Below are 16,991 nucleotides of genomic sequence, written 5' to 3'. Positions count from 1 at the left end.
TCAATATCATCTATGTGAGGGGATTTCCATAAATATGTCCACAATTATCCCAAGGTATTTGGATTAATAACTAAGGGTCTTTCACCTAATCAAGGCCATGATCATGTTATTCGTTTAGTACTGAGAAGTGTACCATAGATAAATGAAGAAGGGGAAATCATACTAGAAATAGAAACAATCCTTGAAACAAGGATTAGGAGATGAGTAACACAAAAATTGTGGAGTACCTCATCAAATATAAGAACTTACTAATGGAAGAGAGGCCATGGAAATATGACTTATTCTTGCAAAATCACAAGCATTTTGTCAAGTGTTGAGGACAACATTTGTTTGAAGTAGAGGGGCATGTTAAGCCCTATATAAGCCCCATGTTAACACTAAAAACCTTTATTAATCCCTAAATAATGAGTTATTACATTTCTATTATTATATTATTGTGTATGCTAGAACCCCTCATGGTCCCATTTTATTATAATTGTACCTCTTGTCTCCTATATATATATATATATATATATATATATATATATGAAGACTAGGTCTTGAAATCATAAAAAAATTTCTTATACATTGTATTCATTATATAATGAGGTTCCCTCGTTAAAGAGAACAATAATTATTGGTTTCTTATATTTTTAAGTAACAAGGATCGTAATACCTTTTCTCTTGTGAAATGTGTCATCTATTGCCTATCACGTTTACCTTTTCCTTGACAAACATATAATATGTCGAAACATGAAGGATAAAATGAATATATGGAATTTTTATTCTCATATTTTATCATCATGTCATTAATCAACATGATTGTTGAACAATGAAGCTACCTTTATAATTGGCACCTAATTTGATCAAGTGGAAAATGTAGAGGTGATATCTCCTAATGTGATGATAAAATATGAACTAAATACCTCTTTCTCCTAGTTGTAAGGATGATGCTAGGTAACTACAATCCTTGAACATTTGATACCTCTCTCTCCATTATTATTTATATATTGAGGCCACATTGCAATCGATATCTCTATAAAAATACTTAAATATTTTTTCATCTATTGATCCTATGGGAGTTTCTTCCTCCTACACTCGATATTATGATAAAGTATAATGTCAATATATATTCCTCCTAGTTGTGAGGATGACTCTAGGTAACTCTCATTGTTGAAAATTTAATAGATACTTCTCTACTATGATTTCTATATGAATTCCATCTTGAATTTTATGTCTCTATAAAATGACTTAGATATTTTATCACCTACTAGTTCTATAGGAGTTTATTCTTGCTATAATTGTGGATATTTTCCTTTATCCTTAAATTTCCTTTTGGGAGGCATGTTAATATTATGTGCTTCATCATAATAACCATATCAAATAGTATTGGTTTTAGTACATAATAGCAAATTTCATTCATAATTACTTAAGAAAAAAATAAACATGATGGTTAAGATGACCTCATAGGGAAAGGGCTCTATTTTATGGATTAGTCTCTAAAGTATAGCACAAACATGAAGTTTTTTGAAGTTTGTTTCTAAAAGCATAACTTTTGAGGACACTTTTTTCCATAATAATATCTCAAACTTTACTTGGTTAGATTGATACTAGTATTTCTAAAGGAGAGATTTCCCATACACTAACATGGTTCAAAATTATGACAATGCAATCTGATAGGTTACTTTCTATTTTCCAAGATTTTCTTCAAATTTTTATCATAATGAGAATGTATATAATTGTAGGATATTTCCAAAAAAATGGAGATTGGTTGAAAACTTAGAGTCTCCTATGGTGATACAATAATGCACAAGGGCATGATCTAGAAAAAAATAAAATTATAACCTCCTCCAAAAGAGGAAACCAATTGTAATGGTAGAATAATCAAATGCATATAGCCAATAATGTTGAAGTGTCTATGCAATCCAAGGAAAGAAAAATGGAACACAGACACACACACACATTTACACAAACAACTTGTGGACCACACATCACAACATACCAATGACATGTGAAAAAAAAAGTCAAAATGGATCTTTGCTAGTAGGTATTTCTAAACCATAGATTTTTTTATTCCAAATGCAAAATTAATGGATCTACATATAATTTGGAAAATATTAATGCTTGTGAATTGGAAACTTATAGCATACCCGCTCCCCCTCTCTTTCATATAAATTTTAAAACATACTTTGTCCCCTTTCCAACAATTTTGTTTAATAAAATATTTGATAGAAGAGCAAAGGTATGATATAACCGACATATAAGAAGTGCCAAATATGGTTATGGGAAAGCATTCTTTTTTCTTCCTTGCATACTAATTACAACATATCGAGTATGTTAAATTGCATTTTTTGGTAGTCAGCATGGCCTATGGGGTGATTCCTTACATAAGGAGTATTTGATGGTGTTACCCTACCTTAAGGGTTCTTCTCCTCTATATGTTTGTGTTGTTTATGGTGAATGTTTTGGTATATTGGATGCATAATTTTTATTTCTAAAATTTATGATGGATTATCTCTTGTACATTTGAAGCTTTATTACAAGTGGTCAATTAGAGCCTTTTCTTAGGAATGAGATAGGAGAATTTTTTCACACCACGTGGGTGAATTTCTCATATTTGCAGATTTTGGATTTCACTCAAATTTCAGAGCCTTCCTTGGTATTCCCCTTTATTGTTGCAAGCACTCGAGCTCATTTCATGAGCTTCCTCAGAGTCTTTTCACCCCTTTTGCTTGTTTGATCAAGTGTCGTATTTTGGCATTTTGGAGCGTTTTATCATGCTTGCGATCCTTTTTTGGTGTTTTCAAAGGTTTGTATTTGTGTGTTTGAGTTGTCCTAGCTATGTAAACAATGGTCACACTCATACACAGTTTTAAGCACTGTCACACAAGTTTCATTAAGGTAATCCTAGGGTCTATCTTAAGTGTCTCACTTGTCGCTTTTTGTTCTAGACAGTCTCACGAAGGGTAATGCTTTGTCTTGCTTTTCTAGTGGTCTATGTTGTCTTATCATCGAAGTCTTCTAAGTGTGTGATCACAGTTTCAAGTTCCTCACAAGTTCACTTACCTCCCACACTTAGCCATTTTTCCGAAAATCCCCCCGACCAGGAAACTCTCTTTCATCAGACCTTGCCTGAACTATGCATTGCATAGTATCATCCCTTAGTGATGCAACCCTAGTGTTTGGAACTGTGCATTACGTAGTCACTATGCCCCGGGATAGTTGCACTACACAATTCCAGAGCTGAGAAAACTACCTTCCTCCCTAGAATTGTGCAGTAGCTTCTTCAAACCCGACTTGAACTGTGCATTTTGCAAGATCAGTCATCAACATTCCTCCTTGATTGCTAGAACCTCGTAATGCACATAGACCCAAGCCTGCCTTTCCTCCCAGAACTACGTAGAACTATCTCCTAGTGTCTGCCCTCAACTGAGACTCATTGATCCAAAGAACTGCGTAGATCTTTCCTCCAAGGTCCCTCTACTACCCAATCCTGCCTTGTCTGTAAAACCTGCACAGACCTACCTCCAAGGGTCCCAATTTGCAACAACCACTGATGGTCTCAACTACGCAATCTTTTCCCCTAGTGGCCTCTGCGCAATTTTTCGCTACAATGAAAAATGTTCTCAGGAGTTCCTCAGGAAAGCCTGAGTTGCACTCTACATAGTCTCATTAACCAGTTTTCCTCCGTGTCACCTAGAACTATGCAATGCATAGTTACTGGGCCCTCTTTCCCAGCTTTTCACCTGTCCTAGGCCCAGACCATGGATAACAACACATCATCTTAGACTAGGAGGTTTTTTTGATTTAGTGCCATCTCGTCATGAGTGAATTTTAGGAACAGCTACGCTATTAGATCATGGCGAGATGATGAAGGAGATGAAGAAGGAGAAAACATGCTAGAAGACTCACTTATAACTGGATGGACAAAGAAGCTTATCAAAGAACACGCAAAGGGAGCACATGCATGCAACCACCTTTCAAGACCAAAGATCATTAAAGACCCCGCATCATCAAGCTATATGGAGAAGAGAGAGCACATCCAAGAACACATCTTTCACTTAGTAGCAAAAAAATCTTGACATTGACACCTCAACAAGCTAGTCCATGTCAGCAATGTCATGTCAAGTCATGTCATGAGTTTTCAAATGCCACATCACTATTATGGTCCATATCTATTGTAAATCAAATGTAATATAAAGTGGAAGTCCAATGGAAACACATGAATATGAAGAGTCATGCCAGTTGAATAGTCATGAGGGTAGTCCAAGAGTCACAAGGGTCAGGAATCACCCTTGGTTATATATGCCCCCTTCATTGTATGAGCAAGGAAATTTCACCTTGACTCCTCCCACAAAGCATAGAGAGTTTTAGTCAGTTCTTTGAGGAGCAAGGAGTGGCTCCAATGTCCCACTACGAGGGCTAATGATGTATGATATAAATATGTGCCTTGAAACTTTTTCTTAGTATAGAAGCATGTTTAGGCCAACACATTTCCATGCATGACTTGTAGATTTTTGTAAGACTATTCCTTGAGCATTTGTAATTTATGTTTGTTTCACATGTACTAAGATAGTTGAACTATTTTGGTTTTTTTAGTGCTTACCTTGTTGGGAATGTGTTGTATTGGTTATTACTAATGTCTCATCCTAGTGGACTACTCTGCAGGATAATAGACATAACTTTCTTTATTACTAGTTATAACGATCGTCATGTCCATTGTGGATTACTCTGCTAGATGATGGAGAGATCTTTCCCTGTACTTTTGTTTTAATGACTCCCACATCTGATTTGGTTCTGCTAGATGTTGGAAAAACCTTCCTAGTTCATGTGTGTCTCTTCTTCGGTGGTAATATTACCTCTCACTTAGAGGCTAATTTTTTCCCCCTTTTGCACTAAGAGAACCTAGAAATAGTTGCATTGCACACTCACTAGGCACACTCACCTTTCTTTTCAAAGGTACTAGTGTAACACTCTCATGTGCTAAACAAAAAGAGTCGAGGAAAATCTCTAAGTATGTGGAAACTGGGCCATCATACCATATGGGATGCATACACCAAATGGTGTGAGGTCTAGTTGGGACCTCATATGGGGGAGATCCCCTAAATGTTGGTAGATCTAACACCATCAACATTTCTGGTCAAGGAAGTAACACTCACTCCCTCTCCCCTACTTGCAATTCTAAAGTTGGTAATTTCTCACCTCCCAGAACTGAATGTGAAATCCCGTACCATCAAATCCGGGTTGTCCATCCCATCACCCGTCAATTTTCAAAAGTTGTTGGACTGATTCTTGGAGTGTACACCCTTCCATACTCTCAAAAGAAGCACAAGACTACCCCCACAGGAGTAGTAGTTACATCTATCGAAGAAGAAATCTTTGCCACTCTTGAGGAGCTGGCAGAAGCTATGGAGAAACAAGAGGAGCCCCTACTTTTTCAAAAGGAAGAATAGGACAACCTCTTGCTATCAAGTTTACTGTCTAATGGAGGGGAAGGAAACGAAGGAGGAGGAGAATAAGAGGAGGAACCAACAGATTCAGAAGAGGAATCATCAGATTCAGAAGAGGAAGAGGAGGATAACAAAGAGGACAACATGGCAGACCAAAATCTATATTGGATGACTTAGGGCCCATTGGCACTTCTGGGTGTCCTGGACAATATGCCAAAACATGTGGACAATCTCTTAATTAAACATGACCCTAACAAGATAGTGAAGGCATAATATCACTTACACACATTTTACCTATATCTGCAAACACTCGAGGTACGTTACGATGACATTTCATGTAGACTATTTACATGTACCTTGGATGGCATAACAGATGTATGCTACCACAACCTTCCTGCAAAATCCATCTAGAATTGGGGGTATTTAAAAGGATCTTTCTTGAAAAGTTTGTTGAAGACAAGACCCCTCCCATGTTACTGAAGGAGTTGGGTGATCTCAAGATGGAGCAAAAAGAAAAGGTCAAAGATTTCAATCAGAGGTTCAACCGTATTCTAAATAAGTTCTCAAATGACACTAAACCTCATGACTCCATCTCTGTCGACTACTACACTTCTACCCTACCAACAAGTATTGTGCAGTTCATCAAGCGAGCCACGAAACCATCATTAACATAAACTTATGAAGAGGCTATTGTGGTGGAGAAATACCTGCGCGCTATTGGAGTCATTGCAGACAATGAACCTACTAAGGACTCCAAAGACATGGGTAAGAGGTCCCAAACCTCTGTGAGCAAGGTTAAGGAAAAGGAAGCAAGTGATATTGAGAACCTTACTCATCTCGTCAAGTCCCTGACTACCAAAGTGGCCAAACTTAAATAAAGGACAAGCGAGACTACCATGAGCAACAGACCCCCTAGGTACCAGTAAAAGAATAATGTAGCTTCCAGTAGCAGCAATAACAACAACCAACTAGCTAAATCTGTGTCGAGCTTTAACCTAGTTCTGAACCTTGAGAAATTCTCTAGAGATTCATACTGCACATTTCACCACAAATACCATTCGAAAAGAACGTGCCTAGAATGGAACTATGGAATGAGTACTTTGGCTATGCAGTTATCTAGCACAATCATGGTTGATGAGCAGGCCAAGCCTAACAATGAAGAAGAAGAAGATGCTACATGCAATGAAGCTCCAAGCACTGGGTATGTAATAAACATGTATCAGTACACTCTCGCAGCCCAGAATATCACCATCGATAAGGAGCCTCCGAGTGACATTCCGACCCCAAAGAAAAATAACTGATATAACTTGTGAAGTCAAGGGGCTACCACTATGATTGAGATACTGAAGAAGAAAATAAGACAAGATATGTTCAAGAAAGTGGATCCTCTGATCAACGCAACACAGAAAAATTAGAGAAAGTCTAGGAAGAAAACTTCAACGAAAAGTGTTTCCGCAAGAAGCAAAGACAGAACCATCCCTCTGGAAACCATGAATTCAGTTCCACCCCCGGACACCTCGGTGAGAATTCCTGAAATAGACTATAACATTGTAGAAGATGTGAATATGACTCATGCAAATATCTCCTTGTTTGAACTTATAAAAATCACAAGTCAATGGGACATTCTTCTACGAGCACTTCGGGAAACCTCTACTAGTCAAGCCACCTCTTCAAACAAGGGATCTAGTAAGTCTCCTGATGCTCTCACATCTGTGTTTAATGTGCATTGCATGGAGGAGGTGAAGTCACTCTGGCGCCATTCTTGTTATCATTTGAGATCTTTAACTTCAATGTTCACAACTTCTTGATTGATTCTAGTGCATCGATCAATGTTATGCCACTTTCCATCGCCAATAAGATCAATTCTCAATAGAGTAATACAAGAGCATAGATCATCCAATTAGACAGAACTTGTGTTCCAACAATTGGTGACCTCAGAGATGTGATCATCCTTATAACATTTGATGAGCGAGTTAATCAATGCATCAATATTGTATTTGTGGACATCTCGGAAGCATACGGGGTATTGCTTAGTAGAGATTGGTCAAGAAAGCTGCAAGGATACTTTTCCACTGACTGGTCACACCTATGGCTTCCATATAAGGGAAGGAAAAACTAGATCCAAGTGTTTTCAGAAAGATACATGAAGCTCAACATGACTCCCTTGAATGGAGAAAACGAGTCGTTGGCTTTAACAAAATTCATGTTCGGAAATTTCTTTTTAGAGACACAATTGGGGTGCTATCTTGCAGAGTCATCCCCTATCCCACTAGAAACACAGTTGGGCCTCCTTCCATGCCCATCTTGTGAAAATGAACCTTATACAGTGTTGGGATGGGGTCCCTAGGGTCAATCTTTGGCAGTGAAGTCAATTTCTGTAATTTTTTTGTTAAAGAATGTAAAGTCTTCACGAAATGTGGAAGCGGAGCACAAAGCTAAGTAAGAGATAAAGGGGCATTAGTCCCTTGTATGGGTAGGTGATAGGATGATTTTGAGACCCGCCCATGGTCCTTAGACCATGGTATTGTAATGAAAAGGCTATAAATATTTGAGTCATAGCGAGTCTAAGAGAACAACCTTTTGTGAAGGATCATTGTAAGGGCAAGGTGCTAAGGTAGGAAAAGTTTGTTTCTTGTACTTAGGCGAAAGGGGAAGGTTCTTGCAGCTGAGTGCATGGAGATCTTGGTAAGTCCACAAGCTGAGTGTAGAGGGAGGAGAAGTCTGTAATTGAACGCTTATTCATAATAAAGACTATTTTGAGTTGAATATGTGCATCTATGCCTTGTTTATTATTTCAGTTAAGTTTGTATTCCTCCGCAATCTGTTATGAATTATGTGAATTAATTCTTGTTTATTATGCAAAAGTAGAGGATTTGTATCTTTTATGCATGTTAAAAATGATTTAATACCTTCACGAAGATCGAGAATTCATTAGATAGATTTGTTGTAGTTAGTTGTTCGGAAAGGGTAGATCTACACAATGACAAATCTAGGACAGAAGGGATTCAAAATACACATTTACTACACGAAACTTGTAGATCTGTAATATTTCTGCATGATAAGTATAATTTACTTTCACGAAGATCTAAAGGTCCTTTTGATAGAGTTACAATAGTTGAGAATCAGAAGGAATAGATCTACGCAAAGGTAGATCTAAACCATAAGAACCTTAGGAAACCATCACATAGGCCTCTAGATGAAGAAACCTAGTTCTAGCATCCCCCAATACTGCTTCGGGTGAGACTATAGCCTGTGCTCTGCAGGTCTTTTCCTAAAGGGCCAACAGTTAGGATTTTGTTGGTTCGCACGAATAACTCTGAACTTGGGTCAGGCTCCCTTAAGCCAAAAAATGGTTATGTTTCCGAGACCAAGATAAATCTAAGGAATGTGTGATGTCGAATAAGTGGTTTCCTAATAAGAAGGAAATTGAGAAGTGGCTTGATCGAAAGGAACACTTGTTCGAATCTCAGGAGAACATAAACCCACAGTTGTACAAAGAATAGTGGTTGAATAGGTACATGTACCTAAACGAAACTGAAAACATTTTTTGCTTCTTCTCTTGCGAATTTCACGAGTGGTTGTCTAGATTGGCGGAAAATCATGGTACATGGAGACTTGACGGCCATATTGTGTGGACTCTAGATATGGTGAGGTGCCTGGAAGCTTTAGAAAACAACATTGCACAAGCCATTGATCACTAGATTGATTGCATACTCAGAGGATTTGTTACTGAGCTCGTGATCGATACGACTGTCAATTATAGGAAAGTAGAGCACAAGCTCTTAAACAGACCGCAAGGTAAGTACTTAAAATCTATGGAAACTTGGATTAAGATGTTGTTGTGTGAAAAATGGGTTATGCCATTACCTTGATGATTGGGACTATGTGAAGATGAAAACCCTTCAGAAGGGACAGAGAATCAGGCTTTGAATATAGTCTGCTCTTGGGATCCTCTTTAAGCAACGACGAAGGAAATATTCTAATTACACCACAAATTGTGCTACAACTAGTAAGTCAAGGTATCCCACGAATACCTCATCCATGCACTCCAACTCCACCTCCACCTTCGTCACATATGCCTACACGTTCACCTCCACCTCCACCTCCACCTCCACCATTCAACATGGAAAACGTGATGAAGATGCCGATATTTAAAGGGATAGGGATTGAAGACCCCAAAAAATTTTGGTTTGTTGCAAATGTTATGTGGAAAATGTAGCAGATCACTGATGATAACCTAAAGAAAGCACAGCTGGTCATAGTGTTGCAGGATGGGGCACTGACTTGGTATATCAAGTACTGTCAAGACAAACCTGGCGCGACATTAGCAGAGACTCAGAAAGCATTGAACAATGAGTTTAAGAAGCCTAAATCTCAGGTGCAGTCTGTTATAGAGTTCAAGGAGATAAAGAAAGTGGTGAATGAATCCTTGTGGGATTTTGATCAGAGGCTAAAATGCCTAATCTAGGAGGCTAACATGAACATCACAAATGAACAACAAAAAGAGTGGTACATTGCTTCATTGTTTCCCCACCTAAGATTATTGTTATCACAGTAGAAGATAGCAACACAATCAGAAGCTTTTGAGATCATGATGAGGTTGGAAGCCTTGCAAATACAAGATACGAATATTGGAGTACAACAGATCCACTCGTAGTTGGAAAGTCCACACCTAGAGTTGTAGAGCATAAAGAAGGGAAAAGAAGCCCAGCCTAAAGTTTGCGCAGAAGTTTGGTGCTTGAAATGCAAGGGCCATGGTCATGATAAGGACCATTATCTGGTTTATCAAAATTATCTTATTGGTGGGAGGCCTATTCCCCTAAAGCTAGAAAATACCATTGGGCCGAGCACAGGAGAAGCACCATGGTACGTTATTTGTCAGGTCACATGACAATGTGCGATAGACAATTTTCATCTACTAGAGAAGTTTGTATAGAACCCACAGCAATTGTTTTTCAATTTCTACAAATTTTTAGGTCATGATGAGCACCATTGTAGAAGTTATGAACTAGTGATGGATAAGACCCCTACCTACCGAGTGTAGGTAGAAAATTGGCCTCAGGATCAGGGTGTGGGTCCAGCACGTAGAGGATTCCAAAGCCGTAGAAGAGGAAGAGGAGGAGGGGTTGGTAGAGGTCGTGGACAAGTTATTTGTTATAATTTTGGTGAAGCTAGACATTTTGTGCATGAGTGTTTGAACCCAAGACATATGTCATGTAAATATTGCAAACAGTTCGATCATGTGGTAAAATATTGCCCGATACTTATAGCAAAGATGCAAGAAAAGAAGATGCAAACTGAACAACCTATGCAAAATATCCAAATGATGAGGGTGGAACCTCACGAAGAAGATCACAATGTTAACATAGTAATGCTCAGTGGTATGGCCACTGACAAAGATAAGGGAAAGCATGCAAAGACTGAAGGATAGGTGTGCAAAGTCATTGAAAAGGAAGGTGGGTTTGACCTCAACTGGGCTAAAGAAACTTTTATGGAAGCTAAGAAGAATTTCACTGAAGCGACGGGAATAATGAAGTGCAAGATGTGGATCTTTCATTGTTAGCTACTTTCCTGAAGACCTGTATGAAGTTGCTAGGTGATAGGAAGGCAGTAGAAGGGCTGCAAAAATTGATAGACAATTGTACATGTAAGATTAAGATTCCTTCAGAAGAACGCGCTGTAAGGAAACTAGGTAAGAATAAGAAGCGAATAGGGTGCGAGATGAGGCTGACTGCACAAATAGGATATTATGAAATGGACCAAATCATCTTGGATTTGGGTTCTGATGCAAATGTGCTACCTAAGAAGACTTGGGAAAGGATGAGGAGACCTGAGCTGCAATGGTCTCCTATACAACTACGCATGGGCAATTAGCAGAAGGCTATTCCAATGGGGCGCCTATATGGTGTAACGGTAGACATTGAAGGCACGACCGCACTGGCTGACTTTGAGGTCATTGAAATAGTGGATGACAAAAATCCTTACCTTGTGCTACTAGGAATTTATTGGGCCTTTGACATGGATGCAGTGATTAATATAAAGAAGCAGAATATGAAATTTGAGAGGAAGGTGCTCAGGGGTATTGTGCCACTGGACCCTGCTGAAGGTCTTAGAGTCGGTCTGGTCAGCCCTCCGTCAGAGATCAAAACTCCTTGTGCATTTCAATTTTAGGTGTCGTGCTCCATTCACTCAGCTGCATTTCTCTAGGGGCATGCCATGATCTGATGGAGAAATTCATGCTAATCATTTTTCCCTCATGTCTGGCTCCTGCTGGCTCAAGTCTTTATCCATAATCACCGAAAGTTCATGACAGTCAAGGTCTGATCCTTTATATGACAAAGTCATTTTTATGTTTGGGTCTAGGAATTCATCAATTTGATCTTTGAAAACATGTCCAGAACAAGCCAGGCAGGCTAGAGGGAGGCCCTTATACAACTATGGTTCAAAGAGCTTCATCGTCACTTGGATAGACATCGACTCTTCTTCAAAACTCTGTTTTGAAGAAAAGTCAAACAAGGTCATTTATGACAAAATTTTCCAAAAAATCACCAGTTGACTTTTCAGATGCAGTTATGATTTACATGGCCAAATGCTCTATCATACAGTCCCTGCAAAGAGGTGCCAAAAATTTCATCATTTGAGCCAAAATGTCAAAGGGAAAGTGAAAATCAGTGTGTTTAAAGGTCAATGAAAAAGTGCAAAACACAACATTAGAAAAGGGGTTTTCAAAGAGGCAAAAATCAAACCCATCTCCGCCAAGGCTATAAATACATGTTTTGACCCAAATCAAAGGCATTGTGCACTTGCAAGACTTGGAGAAAGCATTTCAAAGGTGTGAGTGTGAGGTTGGAGAAATTTGAGTGAGCGGAAGCAGGTTTTGGGAGCGTGCGACACATATAACCAGGGGCGCGGCACACTCACTGGGTGCGGCGCACACGCAACCAGCCCACCGTTGAAATATTGCATAGGCGTGGTGCATACAAGGCGTGCGGTGCATTGGGAATTGCGCGCACTGCACACAGTCCAGCAGCCAAGAGACGGTGCCAAACCACTTCAAACTTTGGGGAAGGCTATCAAATTGAGAGGTAAGCCTTATGACATCACCTACTCATCAAATTGTGTCAAGGATATGGTGTTTTTGAAGAGGTTTGAATGTCACCCAAAACGCATAATGTCACCCATGAGAAAATCAACAAGAAAACGAAGGCTGAGGTTGTAAATTTGTGTTGATATTGCCAAGGCTTCACTCCACTCACCTATTCCCCTCACCTATCATTTTTCCCATCCTCTCTTATCATTTTTCCTAAACCCCTGCCCTAAGTCACTACCAAACCCTCTCCCTAATCCTCCACTATTTGGTTAACTCAAAGTCACCATGAAATCAGCCCATTGTGCAAGCCAAGCTGTGGGAGAGGGGTGCATGGTCAAAGGGTTGGAGAGTCAAACAATTAGGAGGAAATTTGGGTGTTTTCATAGCGCGCGGCGCACACACCAAGGAGCGCGATGAACTCACTGGGCGCGGCACACACAGGGCCCATCCACTGTGTAAATATAACACTGGCACGGCGCATACCCGGCACGCGGCGCATTGGGTAGTGCGCGTGGCGCACAGAGATGTAAAGCCCAGAAACTATTCAATCTGCCTAAAAACTTTTGAATGCTCACCAAATTTGAAAGGTAGGCCACCTACCTCAGTTCTTGCATCAAAACTTGAAAGGGATAGCATGGTGGTAGGGGTATAAATCAAGTGCAAACATTTTTATAAAGCCAACAAAAGAGAAACAAAGAAATCATGATCCTAGGGTTTATGCTACAGTGACAAAGCTGCCAATATGTTTCAAACCCTACCCCATCAACCCCATACCCAAACTACTCCCAAATCCCTGATAAATCTCTCCCTTTAAACCCCTATTCCTATTTCATCATTCCCCTCCTAATACTCCCTATTTTATTGTCCCCTTGGTAGCAGATTTTCAGAGCAGCTACCAGCTTCATTGGAATTCAAGGGCAACATAAAATTCAGGGTACAAACAACAGTAATGGCATCCAAAGTTTCATCAGAGTATGAGGAGGAGACCCACAGTGACATAGCTTCGGGAGAAAGGGCCCAAAGGAGACATCACCGGAGTGGCAGACATCTTAGAGACGAACCAAACACCCTCACTGAGTTGCAGGCATGCCCTCTTGCTATGTCTTGTTTCCAGCACTTAGCATGTTTCGAATTTTGTCAGAGGGTGGAAAATGTCAGAGTGCATCATGAGTTGGCCCGTCTTTTTGCACTTCACCTACATGGAGGACAGTCTATCTTAGCTGGGGTCACTTTCACATTGACACCCAAGACAATATCAGTGGCGACAGGCATACCAAACATTGGAGAGCAGTGGCACAAGAAGAAGAAGGTAGAAAGGCATCATTATGAGCCTTACATCAAAGACAGTTGTTTGAGCCACCTCACGAGAGTTTTTCCATTCAAATTTCTGAAAGATGAGTATGCCCCGCTCATGAAAATAATCATGAAATACTTCAGTTGCGAGGGGAGGTTTTCTCGCCTTTATGCATACCACATCAGGCTGCTCATGCACTTTACCAGGGTACGGATGATGAGCCTCCCATTTTTCATTTACAAGAACATAGAGAGGATGAGAAATTTCATGCAGCACAAGACCCCTCGACAGCATCTCAGCAGTGTTTATCACTTTGCCCTTATCCGGATTTTGGTGGACCATCAGCTGGGATTGCAAGGTATTGCTTGGGAGGACTTCATTTACCGTGACTTCTTCATCGCTCCACAGGTAGTATCAGAGGCAGAGCATGAGATAGGGGGTCCGTCACATTAGGATGAGCACCATGAGACTGCTACCATGCCAATATACATCACCTATCAGAAAGGAGTAGACCTTTATTTGCAGCAGCAAAGTGAGTGTTATCTCCACCTGGGGTGGAAGGGGCCTCGCTTCCGACATCAACATCACAGGAGCAGGGCAGAGGTAAGGAGCCAGTGCATGATGAGGGGCTTTCATGTGAGCCATCAGGTAAACGAGAGATAGAATTCGTTCTCCTTCAATATGATGAGACAGATGCAGAACCTACAAATGCAGAGCTTGGAGAGATCATCCAGGAGCAGTAATCAGTGATTGAGAACTTATCCATAGACTTGGAGAGGGCCAAGTGGAACGTGAAGTATCTGGAGCAGAGGAACAAGCAAATTGAGGATCGGCTAGCTAAGATAGAGTTGCAAATGATCAAGGAAAACTGGCAACACATCATGGCAGCACAAGGCAGACCTATGGAGCAAAGAGATGAGGACCGGGAGTATGTGTTAGAGAAAGTGAACGTTCACTTGGAGCAGTGGTTGGATAAGGCTAATAGGGAAAAAGACATGCTGAGGCGCATGACTCACCACTACATGGCCCGAAACATGAGCTCCAAAGCAAGAATCAGAAGCCTAAAGGCAAAATTGAGCAAAGCAACAAAAGAGGCAAAGGAGGCAAAGGAGCAAGATAGGCTTCGAATCTTGGCTGAGGCTTCCTTGGCATAGCATAGCACTTCATAGGGAACATCCAGCCCAAATTTCAAAAAATTTGGCGAAATTTTGGTCACTTGGCAATTTTTTAGTTAAAAAACAGGGATTTTCTCCCTGTGCGCCGCGCCACTGGCGCAACGCTAAAGTTCTAGGGCTCCAATTGACAAATGGCTTGTAGATTTGGATTCAGCATCAAAAATTATGGCTACTGGTGTCCGGGAAAGAGATTTGGGCAAGATCTGGGTCTCCTAAAGGTCAAAAAAACCCAAAAATGGCCTCTCTACCACTTTTTTGACACACAGTAGCCAAAAAACTGGTCCCAAAGTAGCGAGACGCACAGAAAAAATGGCGCAACGCACAGAGGAAAAAATTGCCAATTTGCTTCCGTTTCGTGAAATTTCGGGTCGCGACTTCTCCAAGTGGACCCGCTCATCTACACTTCGGTTTTTTGGCACCAAAGGCAGCATTTAAATATTTTTTTCTCCAGATGGGCTTCTATCCAAGTGGCGAAGGAAGGCAAACGGTCACCCAAAGCCAAATGTCATGTTTGCAACGCTGCACCTGTAGCTGATGGTTGGCTCTCCATCTCACTTTCGCAATGATTCGAGTAACTCCCCAACCCTTGGGCGTTCTATCTCTTCCTCACACATTCTATATATTGTATGCAAGTTATTTGCAAAGGGTTAGTTGGCTTGTAACTTCTGGGAGACTGTGGGAAAGAAATTATGTTTCTTCACTGTGTATTTTTGACAGAGAATTAATGAAAGGCAGCGGCTCTGTTTCATGAGATTCTTGTGGTTGTGAGTGTAGAAAATGTATTTCTTATGTGTTCATATGTATTTAGTTATGTTTCATAATTCATTTCATGCTCATTTCCAGTGATATTTTCTGAGTGAGATTAGGTAGAATCCAATTTTTATTACTCTGCCTGTGGGAAAATTTCATGTTTCAGTGTTATTCTTCTGTTGAAAAGGATTCATGTCACTATGCCCTTTTCACTTTCTTCAGCAATCTATTCATTCCATGGTACCTAAAACTAAATTGTTACATTTTCCGCCTACCTTGCCTCACAGAATAATCTGTGCCTTCATATTCAATTCTCTGTTCTTTACTGAGCGCCGATCCCATAACATCCCAGAAGCTCGGTCATTTCATAAAATTGTTTCCAGAATCCTTATTCACTTACTAGCCTAAGGTAAACATTGTATTGTAAGTCATCTCAGACCATTTTCGATCATTTATTCACTGAGCGTGACTCGGAGAGAGCCCTCTCTTGCTCTGGTAGGGCTAGCTACCAAGCTGAGCGTGGTTTGTGGTTACCCTAATTTTTTCCTTCCTTCAGCCTAAGGAAGATTTAGGTGCTAAGAAAAGGAGCGCACTATACTGAACCTGTTCGCAACTTTGTTGAGGATGATGATGATCTAGGCTAGATATACAAGATAACAGTGTGAGATAAATATTGGATCAACTCCACTATAGATGGATGGATCGCATGGGATAGAGACAACTCCTCTACCTCAAATTCGGATGAAGAGCTCGAACACTAGTAGAATAGGTTGCATGAGGTCTCTATGCTACGTTGCAATATGATGATAAGATCGTTACAGTGCATATCTACAGAGGTAAGGAAAATTCTGCATTATGATGGGTTAAATGATGTTGATCACTTCTTGGATGAGTTTGAAAAGGAGGTGCCAAAGGAACATCGATTCCAAGCACTAGAATTGGCACCATGTGCTACGCCTGCTAGATGGTGGGGTATGCATAATGAAAGCTTCACTGACTGGAAGGAATATAAGCGGATGATGAAGCTAAGGTTTGGATATGATAACACTTGGATGACTAAGTAATATAGCAGGAAGGATCATTCATGCGAACACTTGGCATGTTGGAATAAATCTTGGGGAGAAGAGCCACAACTAGAGTGGGTGCATATCTTCTGTCACACCTTAGATACTATTCCCATGAATTGGTACCTGGAAACGGAGCTACGCCATGGGACGGTCGAATGGGATATCTTGAGGGAAAGATTCCTATTA

The sequence above is a fragment of the Pinus tabuliformis genome, chromosome 5_2 (genome assembly GCF_031772625.1).
Source record: "Pinus tabuliformis cultivar Carrire ecotype Pingquan chromosome 5_2, CPIR1, whole genome shotgun sequence".
Lineage (NCBI taxonomy): Eukaryota > Viridiplantae > Streptophyta > Pinopsida > Pinales > Pinaceae > Pinus > Pinus tabuliformis.
The sequence above is the reverse complement of the archived record's forward strand: the minus strand, read 5'-3'. Positions refer to the sequence as shown.